Raw genomic sequence first — 19830 nt, 5'->3', positions numbered from 1 at the left:
TGAAGTAGAAATGAAACGATGTATTTATTAAGTGAAATGTTTGTGACTGTGCTGTACTTAAGTAGTAGCAATCATTGTCCCTATGCCTTTATCTCAACTGAACCCAATATAATAATCCTGAAGTTTCTTTGAGTGAATGAGAACAATTGGAGGAAAATTTTGGGCTGGATTTTCACTGACGTGCAGAAATGCTCGATGTGATAGCGTGGCCCCTTTATGAGAGGGATCTTTGAGGGTCACCTGATCGATCTAGGCGCTATGCAGAGGCAATGTGGGAAGCTGAGGCAATTGGGAACAAGGATATGCATTCTGGGCTGGAGGGGAGCCTCTTTTGGAGCCAGGGAGGAGAAGGGTGTTGGCATGTATTGTAGTTCTGTTAGACCATTGCTTGTACACATGTATATATTGTTGGTAATAAACCCTCCTTAATTTGAAACCACAATGAGTCACCTTTGAAGTTATTATACTTTGAAAGGCAGATGTTCCAGAAATTTTACTGACATATTCATTTGCCAGCATGTTCCCACTTCCGATGTATTTGAAGGAGGCTGCTTTGGGGTTCTTGGGTGGAGCGATCCACCCACCCACCATTAGCAACAGATCAATTACAAAGCCTATGATAGGAATTCCCCTGATGTCTTCTGGAATTTTCCAAACTGCAGTTGGCAGCCCGTTCACCCTCCACAAGATCTCCTCCCAGTTGATGGATGGAGGTGGCCTCCCTGTGTCTCCATAAATTACCCCTTCCCCCACGGCTACAATTGTCAGAGGACCAGAGTTGAAAATTTAGCTCTCTCTGCTCCACAAGGAGAGCCTAGCAATTGTGGCTACTTTTCATTTTCGTCATAGAGTCATAGAGGTTTACAGCATGGAAACAGGCCCTTCGGCCCAACTTGTCCATGCTGCCCTTTTTTTCTAAAAACCCCTAAGCTAATCCCAATTGCCCTCATTTAGCCCATATCCCTCTATAGCCTTCTTACCCATGTAACTGTCAAAATGCTTTTTAAAAGACAAAATTGTACCCGCCTCTACTACTACCTCTGGCAGCTTGTTCCAGACACTCACCACCCTCTGTGTGAAAAAACCTATCCCTCTAGTTTTAGACTCACCTACCTTTGGGAAAAATATTGACTATCTAGCTGATCTATGCCCATCATTATTTTACAGACCTCGATAAGATCACTCCTCAGCCTCCTGCGTTCCAGAGAAAAATGTCCCAGTCTATCCAGCCTCTCCTTATAACTCAACCTCTTGCACAACTTTGAGGGGGTGCCTCCAGCTTGGGGCATCCTCTCATTTTGTTACAATATTTCTGTAATGTTGCTTCACTGGAAACTGTAATGTAATTTTTACCACTTTGTGATAGATATATATTTTATTTTGTCATAAGACCATTAGATGTAGGAGCAGCAGTAGGCCATCAACCCATTGAGTCTGCACCACCATTGGGCAGCATGGTGGCACAGTGGTTAGCACTGCTGCCTCACAGCTCCGGGGACCCGGGTTTGATTCCCGGCTTGGGTCATTTTGTGTGGAGTTTGCACATTCTCCCCGTGTCTGCATGGGTTTCCTCCGGGTACTCCAGGTTTCTCCCACATTCTGAAAGATGTGCTGGTTAGGTGCATTGTCCTGAACAGGCGCCGGAGTGTGGCGACTCGGGGATTCTCACAGTAACTTCTTTGCAGTGTGAATGTAAGCCTTACTTTGACTAATAAATAAACTTTAACTTTAACCATTCAATGAGATCATGACTGATCTGATATGATAATCCTCAACTCGACTTTCCCACCTTATCCCCATAACCCTCGATTACCTTCCTGATTAAAAATCTGTCTATCTCAGCCTTGAGTTAACAACCCAACTCCACAGCCCTCTGTGGTAAAGAATGCCCAGGATTCACTACCCTTTGAGAGAAGAAATTCCTCCTCATATCTGTCTTAAATGGGCGATTCCTTATTCTGAGATGATGCCTTCAGGTCCTAGACCCTCCCACAAGGGGAAACAACCTCTCAGGATCTATCCTTTCAAATCCCGTGAGAATTCTATATGTCGCAATAAGGTCACCATATTTTACGTTAAAAATTAGCTGAGCAGTCTTTGTGGGGGGAATCTTTCCAAAAAATGGCAGAGTGTTGTTGTGTAACACTGCAATGAAGTTACTGTGAAATTTCCCTAGTCGCCACACTCCAGCGCCTGTTCGGGTCAATGCACCTAACCAACACGTCTTTCAGATCTTACGACGCTCAGCCGAAACAAATCAAGGGTATATGCTTCACTGAGGTCGGGACATCAACTGTAAAGGACACCTCAATTAGAATGGCAATAAACATTCCCCCCTATCCCACCACAGAGGTCTCAGGGGCTCCCTTCCCCAACCACGATTGGAGTCAACACTCCCCTGCTCCCCCGATTATGGCCTCCTCCCCCGATCATCAGCTACTTGCCACCTCCCCCCTCACAGTTGGAGCTGGACACCCAATTCCTTCTCTCCCTCGCCAACCACCACCACCCCCTTACCCCCAAACTCCCCTCCAGCACCCTCCCGCCCCGCACCTCCCCAATGGCCATTGCCAGCATCTCTGGCTCCTCCGTCTGCTTTCGCCCACCACCACATACAAATGAATCCCCCCCATCAGGCTCCCACTGAGATTCACCTCTTGGCATAGCTTTGCACTGCCAGGTTGGCACTGCCAGATTCGCATGGGGATGGTGCCGGGATGGGAGAATCGAGGGAGGTGATTGGCTGTGGAGAGTGGGGTGGTGGTGGGTAGGTTGGTGCGGCGATCGACCAGGGCAGGTATCAGTGGCGATGATTATCCGGAGGGGTGGGTGATTGGTTGGACTTGAGGGGGGGGATGCGGAGTAAGAAGCAGCGACCAGCAGGAGGGGAGGGGAGTCGGGGACGGTGATCATCCAGAGGAGGGTGAGTGGGAGGAGTCATGAGCGGCAACCGGCTGGAGGGGAAGTGGCGTCAGGGACAGCGATTGACGGGGGGTGTGGCCACAATTAGGAGTGACGATCAGGGGGAGACTGCGATTAGGAGGGCTATGATCAGGCAGGCGTGCCTTGTCCTGGAGGCGAGTGGTGGAGTGACAATCTCCCAGCGCACTGTGTACTCTTAACACGGTGCACTGGGTGATCAGGACGCATGCGTAATAGCTTCTTCTAGCACTCTGCAGCCGGCTTGCTAGTGAGCTTAGGTCCCGCCCCCTTCCTCTGCTGACGAGAATCAGATTGTGGCTCATCTTTCAAACGAAGTGTCATAAGATTTGATTTTTTTCCCTCACCGATAAAATAGATCTGAAACTCTCCTGTTTCCACGTTTGTTTGGCACATAGAATTTTTTAGTAAGATCACCCCCATTATGTCCTATGGACAAAGAGGTACAATAAAATCATGCAGCCAGCCAATAAGCTATACTCAGTTAAGAGGCCCAATTAATTGTGTAGCAAGGGTGTACAGGAAGTAAATAGTTGATCCCACCATTACTTCAGGGTGGTCTAAGGTCTGGGTGACATATTTAAACAGCATATGGACAGGGGGCATTCATTCACTGAAAGCATGCAACATTATTCTGCGTCTCTCAGAAGAGGATTTTGAACTTGGCCATCTTTGGCCATCTTCCAGTGCTGGACTGCCTCCTTTTGACCCTACATGGTCGGGAGCCTGCCAGCCATCCTTTCCTGGAGGGAGTTCCAGGGGCTGGTCACTTAATTGGCTGCAAAACCTCCCTCTGAATCCCACCATCAGCATTTATGGGTTCCCAACTTGAGTTTCATCCTAACAGTGAGATTCGGACCCAATCCAACCCAACATCTTGTTAGAATATTTCTCTAATCTTGTTTCACTGGGAACTGTAATATAACTCCTGCAATTTTGTGTTGGAATTATATTTTATTGTGCTATATTTTATCTTAAAAATGATGCATTAGCTGAGACAATTCTCTCGTCTTTGATCACTGCTTAGAGGGTTTGTAACTGGGTTTCGTGGTAATTTTAAAGAATATTTTAATAACCATAATGATTTTTAAAGTACTCATTCCCTGTGGAAATAGAAGAAATTCATCTAAACACAATTTGGAAAGATGCAAGATCTGTTTACATATGTATTTATTTTCAAAGACCCAAACCTCCTTATTCATATTAACAGTAGTCTTGCCTATTTAATGCATATCTGCATGTGAACAAGAATAATATTAGTAAGAAGTCACTGGATAATGTTTGTCTAAATGCAAGTCAGGTTATTTACATGCATGATATTGCTCAGCAAAAGATTGCAATTTTCCTCATTTTATGTTCAGTGCTGTATGGGTAAATAATGTTTAAAAAACAATAGAAAACAAGAAAAAGACTCACAGTTCTAGAGCCCATTCTATGGATGGGAGTTTACGTCCTCGCTCAAGCAGGACCAGAAATTCCCGCCTGTGGTCAATGGACATTTCCGTTGTCCGCCCCTCGGTAGAATTCCGGCGTATGACTTTACAAGGCCCCAAGGTGCTTATAAACATTGAAGTACCTTTTTAAATTGTAGATATTGTTGTAATTTAGGTAATATGGTAACCAATAAGCATATTGCAAGTCCCTCAAACAGTAATGAGCGAATGGCCATATCATTATTTTAGTCATGTTAATTGAGGAATAAAGTTTGGGCATGGCACCAGGGAGAGTTCCCCTGCCCTTCTATGAAATGGTGTCACAAGACCTTTTACGCAAATGGGGGCTCAGTTTAATATCTCAACCAAATGCTGGCGCTCCCTCAACAGTGAAGCATACTCTCAGTGCTGGACGAGTGAGTCAGCCTGGATTATTCACTTAAGCATCTGGAGTGGGAATCTAAGAGACTTCAATAGATGATTATCAAGAACATGTAATCATCTTCACAGACATAGTGCTTATTCATGCCGTCTGCAATTCAAAAGGTTAGTTTGCAATCACTGCATAGTTCTCACTGAAGGGAGAAGACTTTCTTTGTGCACTGCCTTTGGCAAAAATGTAAATTTTGTCAATAAAAATCAGTTTTACCATTTAATTGTACCTTGTAAGTTGAATAACTCATTCCCCATTGTTACTGCTGAATCATCACAATGTTTTTCCTGCATTTCTTTATAGTAATTCACATAAGGCCCCAAACTATTCCTAACCCCCAATAGGATGTTATATGCAATAATGCAATTTAACACCTTCCAAGTAGAACAGGACCACATGACCAATATTTCCGAATAGGTCTTTGTTTTTGCAGGCAGTAAATGATAGGAAATGGTGTGCAAAATCACAATTTTATATAAGCTATGCTTCAGCGAGCTTGAGGTTCACATGCCAGTGCTGAAATATGGCGAGATAAGGAAATTGAGGGCAAGTCACCTAAAGCTATTGAGCATTGCAATAAAATAACTCAACAGTAACCAAACACCTAAGTTATGACAGAAGGAGAAGGCCAGAGCAGTCGGCCATTTAGGCCCTCAAGCCTGATCCCACCATGCAGTGAGATCATCACTGATTTGTGACCTAAGTCCATGTACCCGTCTTTGTCCCATATCCCTTAATGAAGTGGCTCGGTGATCTCAATTGGATGGCAATGGTCCAAAACATAATAAATATCTGAAAAACAAGCCAAGGGTGAAGCCTTAACACTAAAGGAAAAGTATTGAGGACAGCCAACAGAAAAATAAGCAGTCGTTTCTTGCTTTTATTATGTCATTTTTAAAACCAGTTACACTCTAAATTATGGAATTGGCTTTCATGATCTTTACCCCCCATGAAGACCCATTGAATGCTAAATACTGTGGAGCAGAATACGTGTGAGTACAAAAGTTTGGGTGTCCTTTTCCATTTCCAGTGCATTATTGGTATTGGAATGTCGCCCTAGCTCTGGGCCGTGAATTGAGCTAAAATTAATTTACATGGACTTCACCCCATGTTGGCTTTAGTGCTGTTTCTAAGTGAGCCTGAGGCCTATCAATAATGCCTGGTTTAATGATGCCCAAATGCAATTAAAATAAATGGTAATGAAGATGACCAGCCTATGGTCATCTAGGACAATGGTACTTTACCCTTAATGTTGACGATTATTGGATCACAGTATGTACCACTGTGTGTTCAGCCAATTCAAGTAAATCAGAGATCATAGAATCCTTACAGTGCAGAAGAAGGCCATTTGGCCCTGTGAGTCTGCACCAACTCTCTGACATAGTATCTCATCCAGGCTCTCTCCCCCACCCCATCCCCGTAGCCCCACACATTTACCACAGCAAATTCATCTAGCGTACAAATCTTTGGGCACTAAGGGGAAATTTAGCTTGGCAAATTCCACCTAATCTGCACATCTTTGGACTGTGGGAGGAAACAGGTGCACCCGGAGGAAACTCACACAGACACGGGGAGAATGTGCAGACTCCACACAGACAGTGGCCCAAGTGGGAATCAAACCAGTGGCCCTGGCGCTGTGAGGCAGCAGTGCTAAACACTGTGCCACCCTTCAATAGCAAAACTGCTATTGAATGCTCACTTTCACTATTGCTGCAATCACCTCTGTTACTTGCACGATCTTTTAAATCCTTAACCATTTTTCTTCTCCCATTCAAGATAACCGTCTGAAAGCCAGGCAGTCACAATATCCTTCTCCCCATGTTCCTGGGAATCCCATTATTTGGTCTGTAACAGCAAATGAGAAGAAGCAGAATCAGAGGGACTGCACAAAGGCATGTATGCCCCACATTCTTGTACCACCCACTGTGAAGTCACAGGGAGATTTGTAAGCCTCATGATTGAGCGGCCTTGGAAAGGGTTGAGGTTCCAAAGAAGCAATTAAGGATTTTTAATTAGATGGTAATTGTGTGAGTCTCAGCTCCAGGAACTCAACTGCCCTGTCAATTGAAGTAAAGGTCTTTCATGCATCAGGGATTTTTTTCAGATTTCAAGTGCAGACAACAGGAATGTATCCAGATGTCACAAAGAGATCCACGCAGATTATTCAAAGGGCAGCAAACAACGTGAACATGCCACCTTAATTTCAGTGACTCAGCAAACCAACAGCTGAAACAAATTTCATTGTAAAAGATACAAATCAACATAACTCAGAGAAGGATGGACGCATAGAGTGCTCAGGAGCTGGAACTTTCTGACCTTGCCCGTAGCTGTGATTCTCCGGACCCGCTGCAGTGAATGGAGTTTTGGTTTAACATCAAACTCTCCATTCTCATTGGCAGTGGTTGGGGTGAGGGGGTGTGGACGGGGGGATGGCATGTATGGCATCAGAGAATTCCAATCATAGTACATTATAATGCAAGTGTAATTTAAATTCAGTTAAAGTGAGAATTCAGTGACGAGGAAGGAGGTAAGGGAGGGTGATATTCCACTCCTCCCCCACTTTTGGCTGGTGGGAATGATGACAGGGGCAGTGAATCGAGGGGCAATCCAAAAACGGCCTTTAAGCCGATGGGATTTCCCACTCAATTGCCCCCATCCGCCACTGGTTTATGCAGATTGTATTCATGTCAGTCAAATCTTCAAAATTATGCTTCCAACCTGAAGAAAGGTTGAACAAACTTGGATTTTTTTCATTGGAACGTGAGAGGATGAGGGGAGAACCTGATAAAGGTTTACAAGATTATGACAGGCTTGGATAGAGTGGATAGTCTGAGTCTTTTTCCCAGGGTTCGAAGGGTCAATTCTCAGGGGCATAGGTTGATTTGATTTGATTTGATTTATTATAGTCACATGTATTAACATACAGTGAAAAGTATTGTTTTTTGCGTGCTATACAGACAAAACATACCGTTCATAGAGAAGGAAACGTGAGAGTGCAGAATGTAGTGTTACAGTCATAGCTAGGGTGTAGAGAAAGATCAACTTAATGCAAGGTTAGTCCATTCAAAAGTCTGACAGCAGCAGGGAAGAAGCTGTTCTTGAGTCAGTTGGTACGTGACCTTAGACTTTTGTATCTTTTTCCCGAAGGAAGAAGGTGGAAGAGAAAATGTCCGGGGTGTGTGCGGTCCTTAATTATGCTGGCTGCTTTGCCGAGGCAGCGGGAAGTGTAGACAGAGTCAATGAATGGGAGGCTGGTTTGCGTGATGGATTGGGCTATATTCACGACCTTTTGTAGTTCCTTGCGGTCTTGGGTAGAGCAGGAGCCATACCAAGCTGTGATATAACCAGAAAGAATGCTTTCTATGGTGCATCTGTAAAAGTTGGTGAGAGTCGTAGCTGACATGCCAAATTTCCTTAGTCTTCTTAGAAAGTAGAGGCACTGGTAGGCTTTCTTAACTATAGTGTTGGTATGGGGGGACCAGGACAGGTTGTTGGTGATCTGGACACCTAAAAAGTTGAAGCTCTTCACCCTTTCTACTTCATCCCCTTTGATGTAGACAGGGGCATGTTCTCCTTTACGCTTCCTGAAGTCGATGACAATCTCCTTCGTTTTGTTGACATTGAGGGAGAGATTATTGTTGCCGCACTAGTTCACCAGATTCTCTGTCTCATTCCTGTACTCTGTCTCGTCATTGAAAGTGAGAGGGGGAAAGTTTAAAAGAGGTGTAAGGGACAAGTTTTTCACACAGTGGGTGGTGAATGCCTGTAATGCGCTGCTGGAAGTGGTGGTGGAAGCAGATTCTATAACAACAATCAAGAGGCATCTGGATAGATTCATGAATAGACAGGGAATAGAGGGAAATGGACCATGTAGAGGCAAGAAAATATTAGATTAGAGAGGCATCTGTGTTGGCACAGACTTGGTGGGCCGAAGGGCCTGTTCCTTTGCTGTACTGTTCTTTGTTTTTTGTTCTTTGATGTTGGTGTATTCTAAACCTAAGAACCACAAATTTCAGGAGTGAAATTGGGGAACATTCTACACACAAAGAGTGGTGGAAGTTTGGAACATACTTCCAAGAAGAACAATTAATGACAGACAGATTGTTAATTTTAAAACTGAGATTGATAGATTTTTGCACACTAAATGTATTAAAGGATATGCAAGGAAAACAGGTATGTGGATCAATGTCATAGATCAGCAACAATCTAACTGAATGGAACAATATGTTGGGTCTAAACGGCCCATGCCTCTTCCTATTTTTAAGGAAGTTCTAGATCTGGATTTTTGAGAAACCTTTGATCTTGCATTCTTTACTTATTGATTCATAACTCAGCAAATGGCCACTAGGAAAGCTCACCACAGCACAGTTCAATGTGATTTTACTAAGTAAAACACACCTTAACATGATTTATGAGTAAACCTGACCATGAAAGTATCTCAGAGCATCCTAAACTATGACCGTTAGCCTCACAATATGCTGAGCTTCTCAGTACTCTAGCTCTTTCTTTCAACTTTCCTCCCACAGAAGAAATAAATGCTGCAACATCTATTAGAATTATCTACAGTCGTCGCAATCTGGCTAAAATGTTAAATACTTCTCCATTATTTCCTTAACAACCTGCTGCTGTATTCAGCTGTTCCAGGTTTTTGAAAGGATGTAATGTAAATTGCAAATGCGCTGACTGGAGTGGATCTGCACACAGAGGTCTCAGTTCAATAGCTAAATGCAGTTACCTATGGTGACACTACTGTTCCTGGCCGGAATAGAGGTAATTGGATAATTTCCTCATCAATTGATTCTGGAGACCCCACTGCGGTAAATGGCTGTGATTGATTTGATGCAGATAATTTGTCTTACATAACCATTCTGCAATTTGTTGGAGAAATCACCTTGCTTTTATCAGGAAATGTTGCTGCTGTTTCAGACATGTGCTGTTTGCTGTAACTTGTGGCAACTACTGCATGTTGAGTATGTTTACAGTTTACTATAGTCCACTGTCTAAATAGACTCTGTTTGTTGTTTGCTGAGTGGATGGACTTTGCTGCAAAATAGACAGTTTTGTGTTCCATCTCCATATCATTGACTGACATGTTGCTGTATAAGTTATTGGTTGCCGCTGCTCTCAGTGGACTTTGATTTTAACAGGTTACTCCACAAGACACCAGGTGCAAACTCTCCACGAAACCATTTACCCAGATACTTAGCTGAAGTTCACAGCAGGCATGCAGTACAAAGCAATGCCCTCAGAAATTCCATTTTCTCATCTGCATAGATGGTCCTTTGTCTTTTTAAGTGATTAAGCAAAGAATGCAAAATCAAATTATCGAAGGAAGGGAGAGGAAATTTCTGCAATGTGAGAGAAAGAATGGAGGAAACAGGAAACAAATATTCAACAAGTTTACCAGGGACAGGAAGGGGGAAAGACTAGCTTTTGTTGCAAATTCAACCACAAGCCCATCTTTCCAAAAGGTAAAAAACAAACGATCACACCATCTCAGAGCAGGATTTTCATCTCTAATATTCTCACTCCTGCTTTGAGATAGCAGGATCAAAAGGATCATGTCTGGGCCTGTGAAACTGAAAAAAATTCAGAAGATTGGCTTCCACCTATTGCCTTTTATATGAAAAGCATATATCAACAATTGTCACAACCACAACTCATATTTACATAACACGGTAAACACTTGGAGCAAAAGGTTCCTAGGTGATTCTATAAGAGTGTATATTTAATTTGATTTATTGTGACATGCATTGGGATACAGTGAAAAGTATTTTTCTTCCCCGCTATACAGACAATGCCATTCATAGAGCACATAGGAGAGAAGGAAAGGAGAGAGTGCAGAATATAATGTTGCAGTCATAGCTAGGGTGTAGAGAAGGATCAACTTAAGGTAGATCCATTCAAAAGTCTGATGTTAGAAGCTGTTCTTGAGTTGGTTGACATGTGATCTCAGACTTTTGTATCTTTTTCCCCGATGGAAGAAGGTGGAAGAGAGTATGCCGACGTGTGTGGGGTCCTTGATTATGCTGGCTGCTTTTCCAGCGGGAAGTGCAGACGGACGCAATGAATGGGAGGCTGGTTTGCATGAAGGACCAGGCTACGTTTGCAACCCATCGTAGTTTCTTGCGGTCAGACCTTGCAAGTTATTTGTGCACCATATTAGTCAAGCAGTTGCTAATTTACTCATATTGCTCACTGGTCTTTAATCAATCACTTCCTTTGTATAATTTAGGGATGTCATCATTCAGATTCATTTTAGCATCTTTACTGAGAAATGCAGGAGCAGGAGTAAGTCATTGAGACTGTCGAGCCCACTCCACCATTCAGTTGGATGTGGCTGATCATCTACTACTACCTATCCACGTGTCTTCAGAGCAAACTCTTCAAATGCAGATAATGAAAATATAACAAAACTTACTCCAACTTATAAATCAAAGAAAGGGTTGAATAGAGAAACTTCATTCCTCGCAACTTGGGGCCACGCCCTGGCCACTTCAAGCACCCCACAATTCCAAACAGGTTCTTATTTATAGTGAGTCAGCTGGTCAGTGGACTATTTCATCACTCTGTAATTGGTTCCATGGTTTACTGGGTCAGCTGACCCTCACAGCTTGGTCGCATTACATTCATACAAGGTTGTCACCGGTTACATTCAAACAGATTCCCTTTATTTTTAAATTTCTTTTTTTCAAAATAATTTAAGACAACCATCCTCTGCTACCAATGCCTCTTCAGAAGGAACTCTTCAAATGCAGATAATGAAAATATGACAAAATTTATTCCAACTTATAAAACAAAGAAAGGGTTTAATAAAGAAACTTCATTACTCCCAACTTGGAGCCGTGCCTTGGGCCACTTCTGAGTTCTCAGCAAAGCCAGTCAGATGTTGCACTTATAGAGGTGCAGATTTGCATTCCTCATTGGCTTCATTATTGTCTGGGAGGGTGTTATTTGGGTGCCAACCTGCCAACAGAGACCTTCCCCCTATCCTGTCCATGAGGGTGTATTATGGCTGGGGGCTTGGAGGAGGAGCGGTGGGGGGTTGGTGATGGTAGGAAGAAAGGGGACACGGCAGTCAATGGGCTAAGAGTGGGGTTTTGGAAGTGGAGGAGAAGGAGGGAAGAGGGCATGAAAGAGATTAGGCAATTACATTGGGGAGGTGGAGTGGATGGAAAGAGACACAGGGGACAATAGGTAAAGGGGAATGGGGGGAATTGGGGGAAAGCAGGCAGAAGGGAGACGAGGCAGGACTGGACGATTCTATTCCAGAAAGCATGGCAGAGGTAATGCAACTGTGGGCATTCACCAGGAAGTGATTCCTGTGTTTCCAGGTTTGCCAGTTGATTCTGCGGAGGGGAGTGGAAGAGGAACGTTCAAGTACAGATTCTCAATCTACCTCTTCACCTACGATTCCAGATCAACCGATACAAGATTCACCAGTGGAATTGCATGGGTTGCAACACCGACTAACACCGAGGATCAGTGCCGGCAGAATGCCTTATTAGAGCTGGCCAAGCACAGGACTTCACCCTAACACCCTCATGGACAGGATAGGGGGAAGGTCTCTGTTGGCAGGAATGGACCTGGACCTTGGGCAGGTCGATTTCTCTTAATAGGATCACAGATTGCTACCCGCTGCCAAGAAGGAGATCGTACAGAACCTCCCAAAGTTTGCTGTGACAGAGGCCTGAAGCTGTTTGTAATATATATATAAATGATTTGGAGGAAAATGTAACTGGTTTGATTAGTAAGTTTGCGGATGACACAAAGGTTGGTGGATTTGCGGATTTGAGGACCATCAGAGGATACAGCAGGATATAGATCAGTTGGAGACTTGGGTGGAGAGATGGCAGATGGAGTTTAATCCAGACAAATGTGAGGTAATGCATTTTGGAAGGTCAAATACAGAGAGGAAATATACAGTAAATGGCAGAACTCTTAAGAGTATTGATAGGCAGAGGGATCTGGGTGTACATGTACACAGGTCACTGAAAGTGGCAACGCAGGTGGAGAAGGTAGTCAAGAAGGCTTACGGCATGCTTGCCTTCATCGGCCGGGGCATTGAGTTTAAAAATTGGCAAGTCATGTTGCAGCTTTATAGAACCTTCATTAGGCTGCACTTGGAATATAGTGTTCAATTCTGGTCGCCACACTACCAGAAGGATGTGGAGGCTTTGGAGAAGGTCCAGAAAAGATTTACCAGGATGTTGCCTGGTATGGAGGGCATTAGCTATGAGGAGAGGTTGGAGAAACTTGGTTTGTTCTCACTGGAACGTTGGAGGTTGAAATCTACAAGATTACGAGGGGCATGGACAGAGTGGATAGTCAGAAGCTTTTTCCCAGGGTGGAAGAGTCAATTACTAGGGGGCATATGTTTAAGGTGCGAGAGGCAAGGTTTAAAGGAGATGTACGAGGCAAGTTTTTTTACACAGAAGGTGGTGGGTGCCTGGAACTTGCTGCCGGAGGAGGTAGCGAAAGCAGATACGATAGTGACATTTAAGGGGCATCTTGACAAATACATGAATAGGATGGGAATAGAGGGAGACGGTCTCCAGAAGGGTAGGGAGTTTTAGTTCAGTCCGTCAGCATGATCGGTGCAGGCTTGGAGGGCCGAAGGGCCTGTTCCTGTGCTGTAATTTTCTTTGTCCGGTGTGCTTGTCAGAATTTTCAATCCCAACATTCCCAAGCCACTCAGTTCAGGGTGAGCCTGTCAATCATATACCCTCCCATGCAATTCTCAAGTGCTTCCAGTCTCTTCAGGTTGGTGATGTGATGTCCAAACGTGTTGATCATCTTCACTTGTTCATCCAAATACTGAGACTCCAGGAAGTCACAAAGATGGGGATCAGTGTTCAGCCTTTGCTCCCATGTAATGGGAGCTGGTGTGGCACAGTCGTTAGCACTGCTGCCTCACAGCGCCTGGGACCCGGGTTCGATTTCTGGCTTGGGTCACTGTCTGTGTGGAGTTTGCACATTCTCCCTGTGTCTGTGTGGGTTTCCTCCAGGTGCTTCAGTTTCCTCTCACATTCTGAAAGCCGTGCTGGTTAGGTGCATTGACCCAAGCAGGCGATGGAGTGTGGTGATTAGGGGAATTTCACAGTAACTTCATTGCAGTGTTAATGTAAGCCTTACTTGTGACTAATAAATAAAAGTTAACTTTAACTCTAAATATAATTGTCTTACTGATGTCTGTTGAAGGTTCTGAGAATGTGGAGGCTTTTGGAGGGTCTTTCAGAGCGTTCTACAAGCAAAACCTGTTTTACTGGTGCTCCTGTTTTCATAGTTATTACTGTTCTGCTGAGTTACTGTTAATGTTGAACTTCTTTATTTATTTGTATAAAGAAGTTTGTGCTTTAAACAATGCATTCGACTGCATTATTTGTGGTCTCAAGTTACTAGAGTCAGCAAATGCATTTACAGAATTGCATGATTTTTACAGTAATTGAGCATCCATGATTCAGAAGTGGTTTTGATATTTTTTAATTTTCCTGACCTGAAGAGTACGCTTTGGTGAGCCCCCCAATATCCACAGCAGAATTGACTGCTGACTGCTATGTCCTGTTATCTGTGATGACCTTGGCAGAGATCCTCTGGTGGCCTTAGGCCTTGAAGGCCCGACCCTCAGAAGAGTTTCTGCTCGGGGCAGATGCCCCTTTCTCGACCTGACATACTGGAGTAGATGAGGTCACAGGTAGAGAGGATCCTGAGTGACTGGACACCCTTGGAATATCCTGCTTGGAGGTCACTTATCTTCCCTATTAGTGCTCGAAGGCCCCTCCATGATTCTGTGATGAGAAGGCGCACTCAGGGGGAGGTAAATGTTCCCGACCCCTCTCGCCCAGCTATTATTCCTACAGCCATGGAGTGCAAATCCAATTGCAAATCCGGCAAAACCAAGGTCTCCAAGGCTCTTGCAATGACATCAGACAAAACACCGACAAACTCTTCTGTCCTTCAGTCTAGTCTGCTATGTGACTATCGCATCTCTGCCAGATTTCCACTGCTTGTCATTGCATCTCCAGCATTGTGTCAGTGGCCGCTCACAGTGGCTCATCATCTGACTCAGACTCAGCCTGATCTCCAGCAGTCCTCCGATTTCCACAGACCTCGCCTCCAAGTGCTGTGATGTGTTCCCCACAAAGTGACGCCATGACTAACCTCGGACTATGATCCACTGAGGTGTGTGTCTCTGCGCTGGGGGAGGGTGTGGGTGAATGCTTTGGATGGTTCTTTGGATGTTACCTTAGCTTTTACCTCTGAGGTGGGCTGGAGGCTGGTCTTATATTGGCCCGTCTCCTCTGCCTGGAATTCCTGGTGCCTGCAAGAGACAGACAACTGATTTAGTTCATGAGCAGGCAGAATACAAAATTGTATGTCACTCACTGTGAATGTGAGGAGTGGTCAATTCATGGAACCATTGAATCCATACTGGCTTCTTAGGAGAGGCCAATCTTGCCATCTTCGCAGGCGCGATCCCTGTCCTCTCCAATCAGCTTGGCAACATCCTCCTTGAATTTGGTGAGCTTCATTGAGTTGGCCATCCCTCTTCCTGTCTGGGATCTCTCCCTCCTGTTGTGGGCAAGCTCGGACTGCATGAAGACAAAAAGAAGGAATGTGATCAGAAGAGATAGAACCGAGGTTGGGAAATGTGCATTCCTGCTGTGTGTGCTGAGCCCTCCCCATTAAGGACTAAGGTTAGAGATTCACAGCATACTAGATGAAATGGTTGGGGGTCAGTTTAGCTCAGTTGGCTGGACAGCTGGTTAGTGATGCAGAGTAATGCCACAGTGTGGGTTCAATTCCCGTACCGGCTGAGATTATTCATGAAGGTTATTCATGAAGGCCCTGCCTTCTCAGCCTTGCTTCTCACCTGAGGTGTAGTGATCCTCAGGTTAAATCACCAGCAGTCAGCTCTCCCCCTCAAAAGAGAGAGCAACCTATGGTCATCTGGGAGTATGGCGACTTTACCTTTAGGTGAGATGGTGGTGATGCAAAAGTATCCATGAGACAATCAGCGCTGATGTGTGTCCCCTGCTAAAGTTGTTTGTGATCCCTAGGGATCAGCACACTCAGCAAGAATGCATGATTCCCCACCTCTGCTCCGACATTGCCAGCCATGCAGACCTGGCGTGCTGTGAATCTGGTGTGATTCTTGGAGCCATTCCTGAGGAACAGCACATGCCGATGTTGTCATACTCCTTCTATTAATGCCTCTGTGGAACCGGGGCTAACTCCCGGGGCAGCCTTCTTCTCCTTGTGTGCCGACATCTCGACAGGTCCCCTACAAGACAGCTGGGCTTCAGAGAATGCAACGCGTGTGCTCATTTGTCATTCAACTATGGCATCTGGACTCTCGACCCAATTAGATAATGGTGGGTTGGACAAGTTAGTTCCTGGCCCGGCAGCTGAATTGGCAAAATACTCGCCTATGCATAATTAATTAGCTTCCAAACACTTAATCGTGTGCAATCTCTTGCCATTTCGACCAGCGGGAAATGTGCTGCAGATCCGGCCCGCCATGACGCCAGGTTCAAAAAATGGAAAATTCTGGCCAGAGTCAATCATTTTTGCACCGTTTCCAGTGCGTCTGTGTCCTTTTTTTCAGCGGGAGACCAGAATTATTCACACTGCTCCAAATGTAGTCTAATCAAGATTCTATACTGGTTTAGTGCAATCTCTCTGATTTTTCAATTCCAAGCTGCTAGAATTGAAACTTGGCACTTTGTTTACTTGTTTTATAGCCTTATTAAGCTGCATCGCTACATTTAACAATTGTGTGTCGGTATCTTCAGATACCTCTGCCCCTCTCCCCCATTTAGGTACTTATTTTTGAAGGAGCGTCTGACCTCCTTATGTTTCCTACCAAAGTGTATTACTTTGCACATATCTCTTAGTTATTTGCCAATTAAGTTTATTCTGCAAGTTTATTATGTTATTATGTGCAGTTGATGAGCCAGTGGCAGCAATTACATATTATTCCTCTGATTTAAATCAAATATAGCTACTGCCACATCCAACCCTAAACCTATGAGTGATTCCTTTCACTTGTTCCACAAAAGTTCACAATGTTCCAAGACAAAGAATGCCTTGTTTGAATGGAGCCTTTTCTAGAGCAGCTAATGATCTGTGAGGAAGATTGTAATACATTGGCGGAAAATGCTCAGTGGATGACAGCTATCAAAGGGGTGATGAAGATGGTGAAATTTTCATCTGCAGTATTGTTTGATTTGATTTGACTTGATTTATTATTGTCATGTGCGTTGGTATACAGTGAAAAGTATTGTATCTTGCGCGCTACACAACTATATATTATCCTTGTGCATTCTTTTGCTGCATATATTCTGTCTGCCTAGTGATCCTGCTCAGTTTACCAGTGGCTGCACCACAGCTGATGTAAGGCTGCTGATTTTCAATGGGGAAAACTGCAGCTGGTCTTGCAGGATGACAAAGAACAAAAGAACAAAGAACAATACAGCACAGGAACAGGCCCTTCGGCCCTCCAAGCACGCGCCGCTCCCCGGTCCAGGATTGAATCCTGAATCCAGGATCCCCGCCCAATTTTCCAGCCTATCTACATCCTAATATCCTATCCACCGAGCTGTCCTTCACAGCTACGATGCTTTGTTCATCACAACCTATTAACTCACCCCCACCCCCCCATTCCAGACCATGTGATCTCCAGGGAGAGGCGAAAACCCAGAGTGAAAACCCCAGGGCCAATATGGGGAAAAAAAATCTGGGAAATTCCTCTCCGACCCCCTGAGGCGATCGAAACGAGTCCAGGAGATCACACTGGCCCTGATCAGAAAATGCTTCCCAACCCTATTCATTTCCACTTCTGCTTTACGAACACCATCTGAATTCCCTGCCCCCGAGACAGGTTCCCAACTATCCGCAGTCTCGCTCTGTACTGGCACCAGCAAGATGATTATAGAATGAAGCCTTGTAACGAGAAACAAAGAACAATTAGCCCGCGCCGCTCCCTGGTCCAAACTAGACCACTCTTTTGTATTCCTCCATTCCCACTCCGTTCATATAGCTGTCTAGATAAGTCTTAAACGTTCCCAGTGTGTCCGCCTCCACCACCTTGCCCGGGAACACATTCCAGGCCCCCACGACCCTCTGTGTAAAATATGTCCTTCTGATATCTGTGTTAAACCTCCCCCCCTTCACCTTGAACCTATGACCCCTCGTGAACGTCACCACCGACCCGGGGAAAAGCTTCCCACCGTTCACCCTATCTATGCCTTTCATAATTTTATACACCTCTATTAAGTCTCCCCTCATCCTCCGTCTTTCCAAGGAGAACAACCCCAGTTTCCCCAATCTCTCCTCATAACCAAGCCCCTCCATACCAGGCAACATCCTGGTAAACCTCCTCTGTACTCTCTCCAAAGCCTCCACGTCCTTCTGGTAGTGTGGCGACCAGAACTGGACGCAGTACTCCAAATGCGGCCGAACCAACGTTCTATACATCTGCAACATCAGACCCCAACTTTTATACTCTATGCCCCGTCCTATAAAGACAAGCATGACCTTGAACTGCTTTGAGTGTAAAGGACCAGGTTACAGGCTGCACCGACATGACATGGGCAACAGCAGTAGAAGGAAAGAACATTGTCATCCAGAGAGAAGGCAGGAGATTTGTGCTGCATGGAACCACGGCTACCCTCTTGGAGCAACCCCTCAGCAATCTTCGCAACATTCTGGACTGCAAATTCCTGGGCTGCTGCAATACCTTGCAATGCCCCATGCACAATAGAATTCTATGCTGGCAGCAGCTGGGGCCTTTGTTGCAACAAGCTGTGCTTACAAGAGAGCTAACCGAGTTGGTTTGACTCAAGCCAAACTTCAATCTGAACTTCCAGTGTAGCATCCTGATGGTGGTTGGCTTCTGTTGTGCTCATAACATTGGAGCTGGACTTCTCCATGCTGCGTAACAGTGACTCTGAGCTTTCTGGCATTTCTGAAAATTTGTCAAGTAACTCAGTATGCAAACTCCTCGGGCTCGTTTTGTAGACTGCCCCATCAAAGTCCTCTTCATCAACAACAACAACAACTAATATTTAGGCAACACTTCCAACGTATTAAATATTGCAAGGTGTTTCACAGGAGTATTATCAAACAAAGATGACACCAAGCTGTATGAGAAGGCATTGGGTGGAATTTTACCGCATGTTCGCCCAAGGTTTGTATGATCCCGCCTGAGGCCAATGGAGAATGCCATTCTCCGAGCCTCGCCCGCCCCCGGAATTGGGGCGGGCATGTCGGCAAAGTTCCGGCCATTAGGTCAGATGACCAAACGTTTGGTCAAGAGGTAGGTTGTAAGCAGTGTATTAAAGGAGGAAAGTAAGGCAGAAAGTTGGAGAGGTGTCAGGAGGAAATTCCAGAGCTCAGGACCTAAACAGTTGAAGGCACGGCCACCAATGGTGGAGCAATTAAAATCAATGCTCAAGGAGCCAGAATTAGAGGGGCTTGGATATCCTGGAAGGTTGTAGGATTGGAGAAGATTATAAGATAGGGAGGAGTGATATCATGAAGATATTTAAAAACAAGGATGGGAATTTTAAAATTACAACGTTGCTTAACTGAGAGACAACGTAGGTGAGTGAGCATAGGGATGACAATGAAAAGAACCTGGTGTGAATTAAGACATGGGCAGCAGAATTTGGATGATCTCAATTTTATGAAGGGTAGAATGAAGTGGAAATGAGCTGTTTTCGCGTGCTGTGCTTGTGACCAAGGGACAGCATGCAGATGAGAATTACAAGGCAGCCAAGGATAGATATTTGGATCACACCAGTGGTGACAGTGCAGAAGCAGGAGGAGAAATGAGTGCAAGTGATAAAACAGATAAGGATGGAACTAAGCAAGTGCTAGTCTAACCAGCTGGATGGCAGTGGAGAGGTGGTTGAGAAGGGTGGTGTGGTCAGCCTTGTCAAAAACTGCAGACTAGTCAAGAAGGACAATAATGGAAAGTTTACCTATATCACAATGACATAAACAATTATTTGTGAGTTC

This window comes from Mustelus asterias, chromosome 4 (genome assembly GCF_964213995.1).
Source record: "Mustelus asterias chromosome 4, sMusAst1.hap1.1, whole genome shotgun sequence".
Lineage (NCBI taxonomy): Eukaryota > Metazoa > Chordata > Chondrichthyes > Carcharhiniformes > Triakidae > Mustelus > Mustelus asterias.
Note: the sequence above shows the minus strand (reverse complement) of the source record.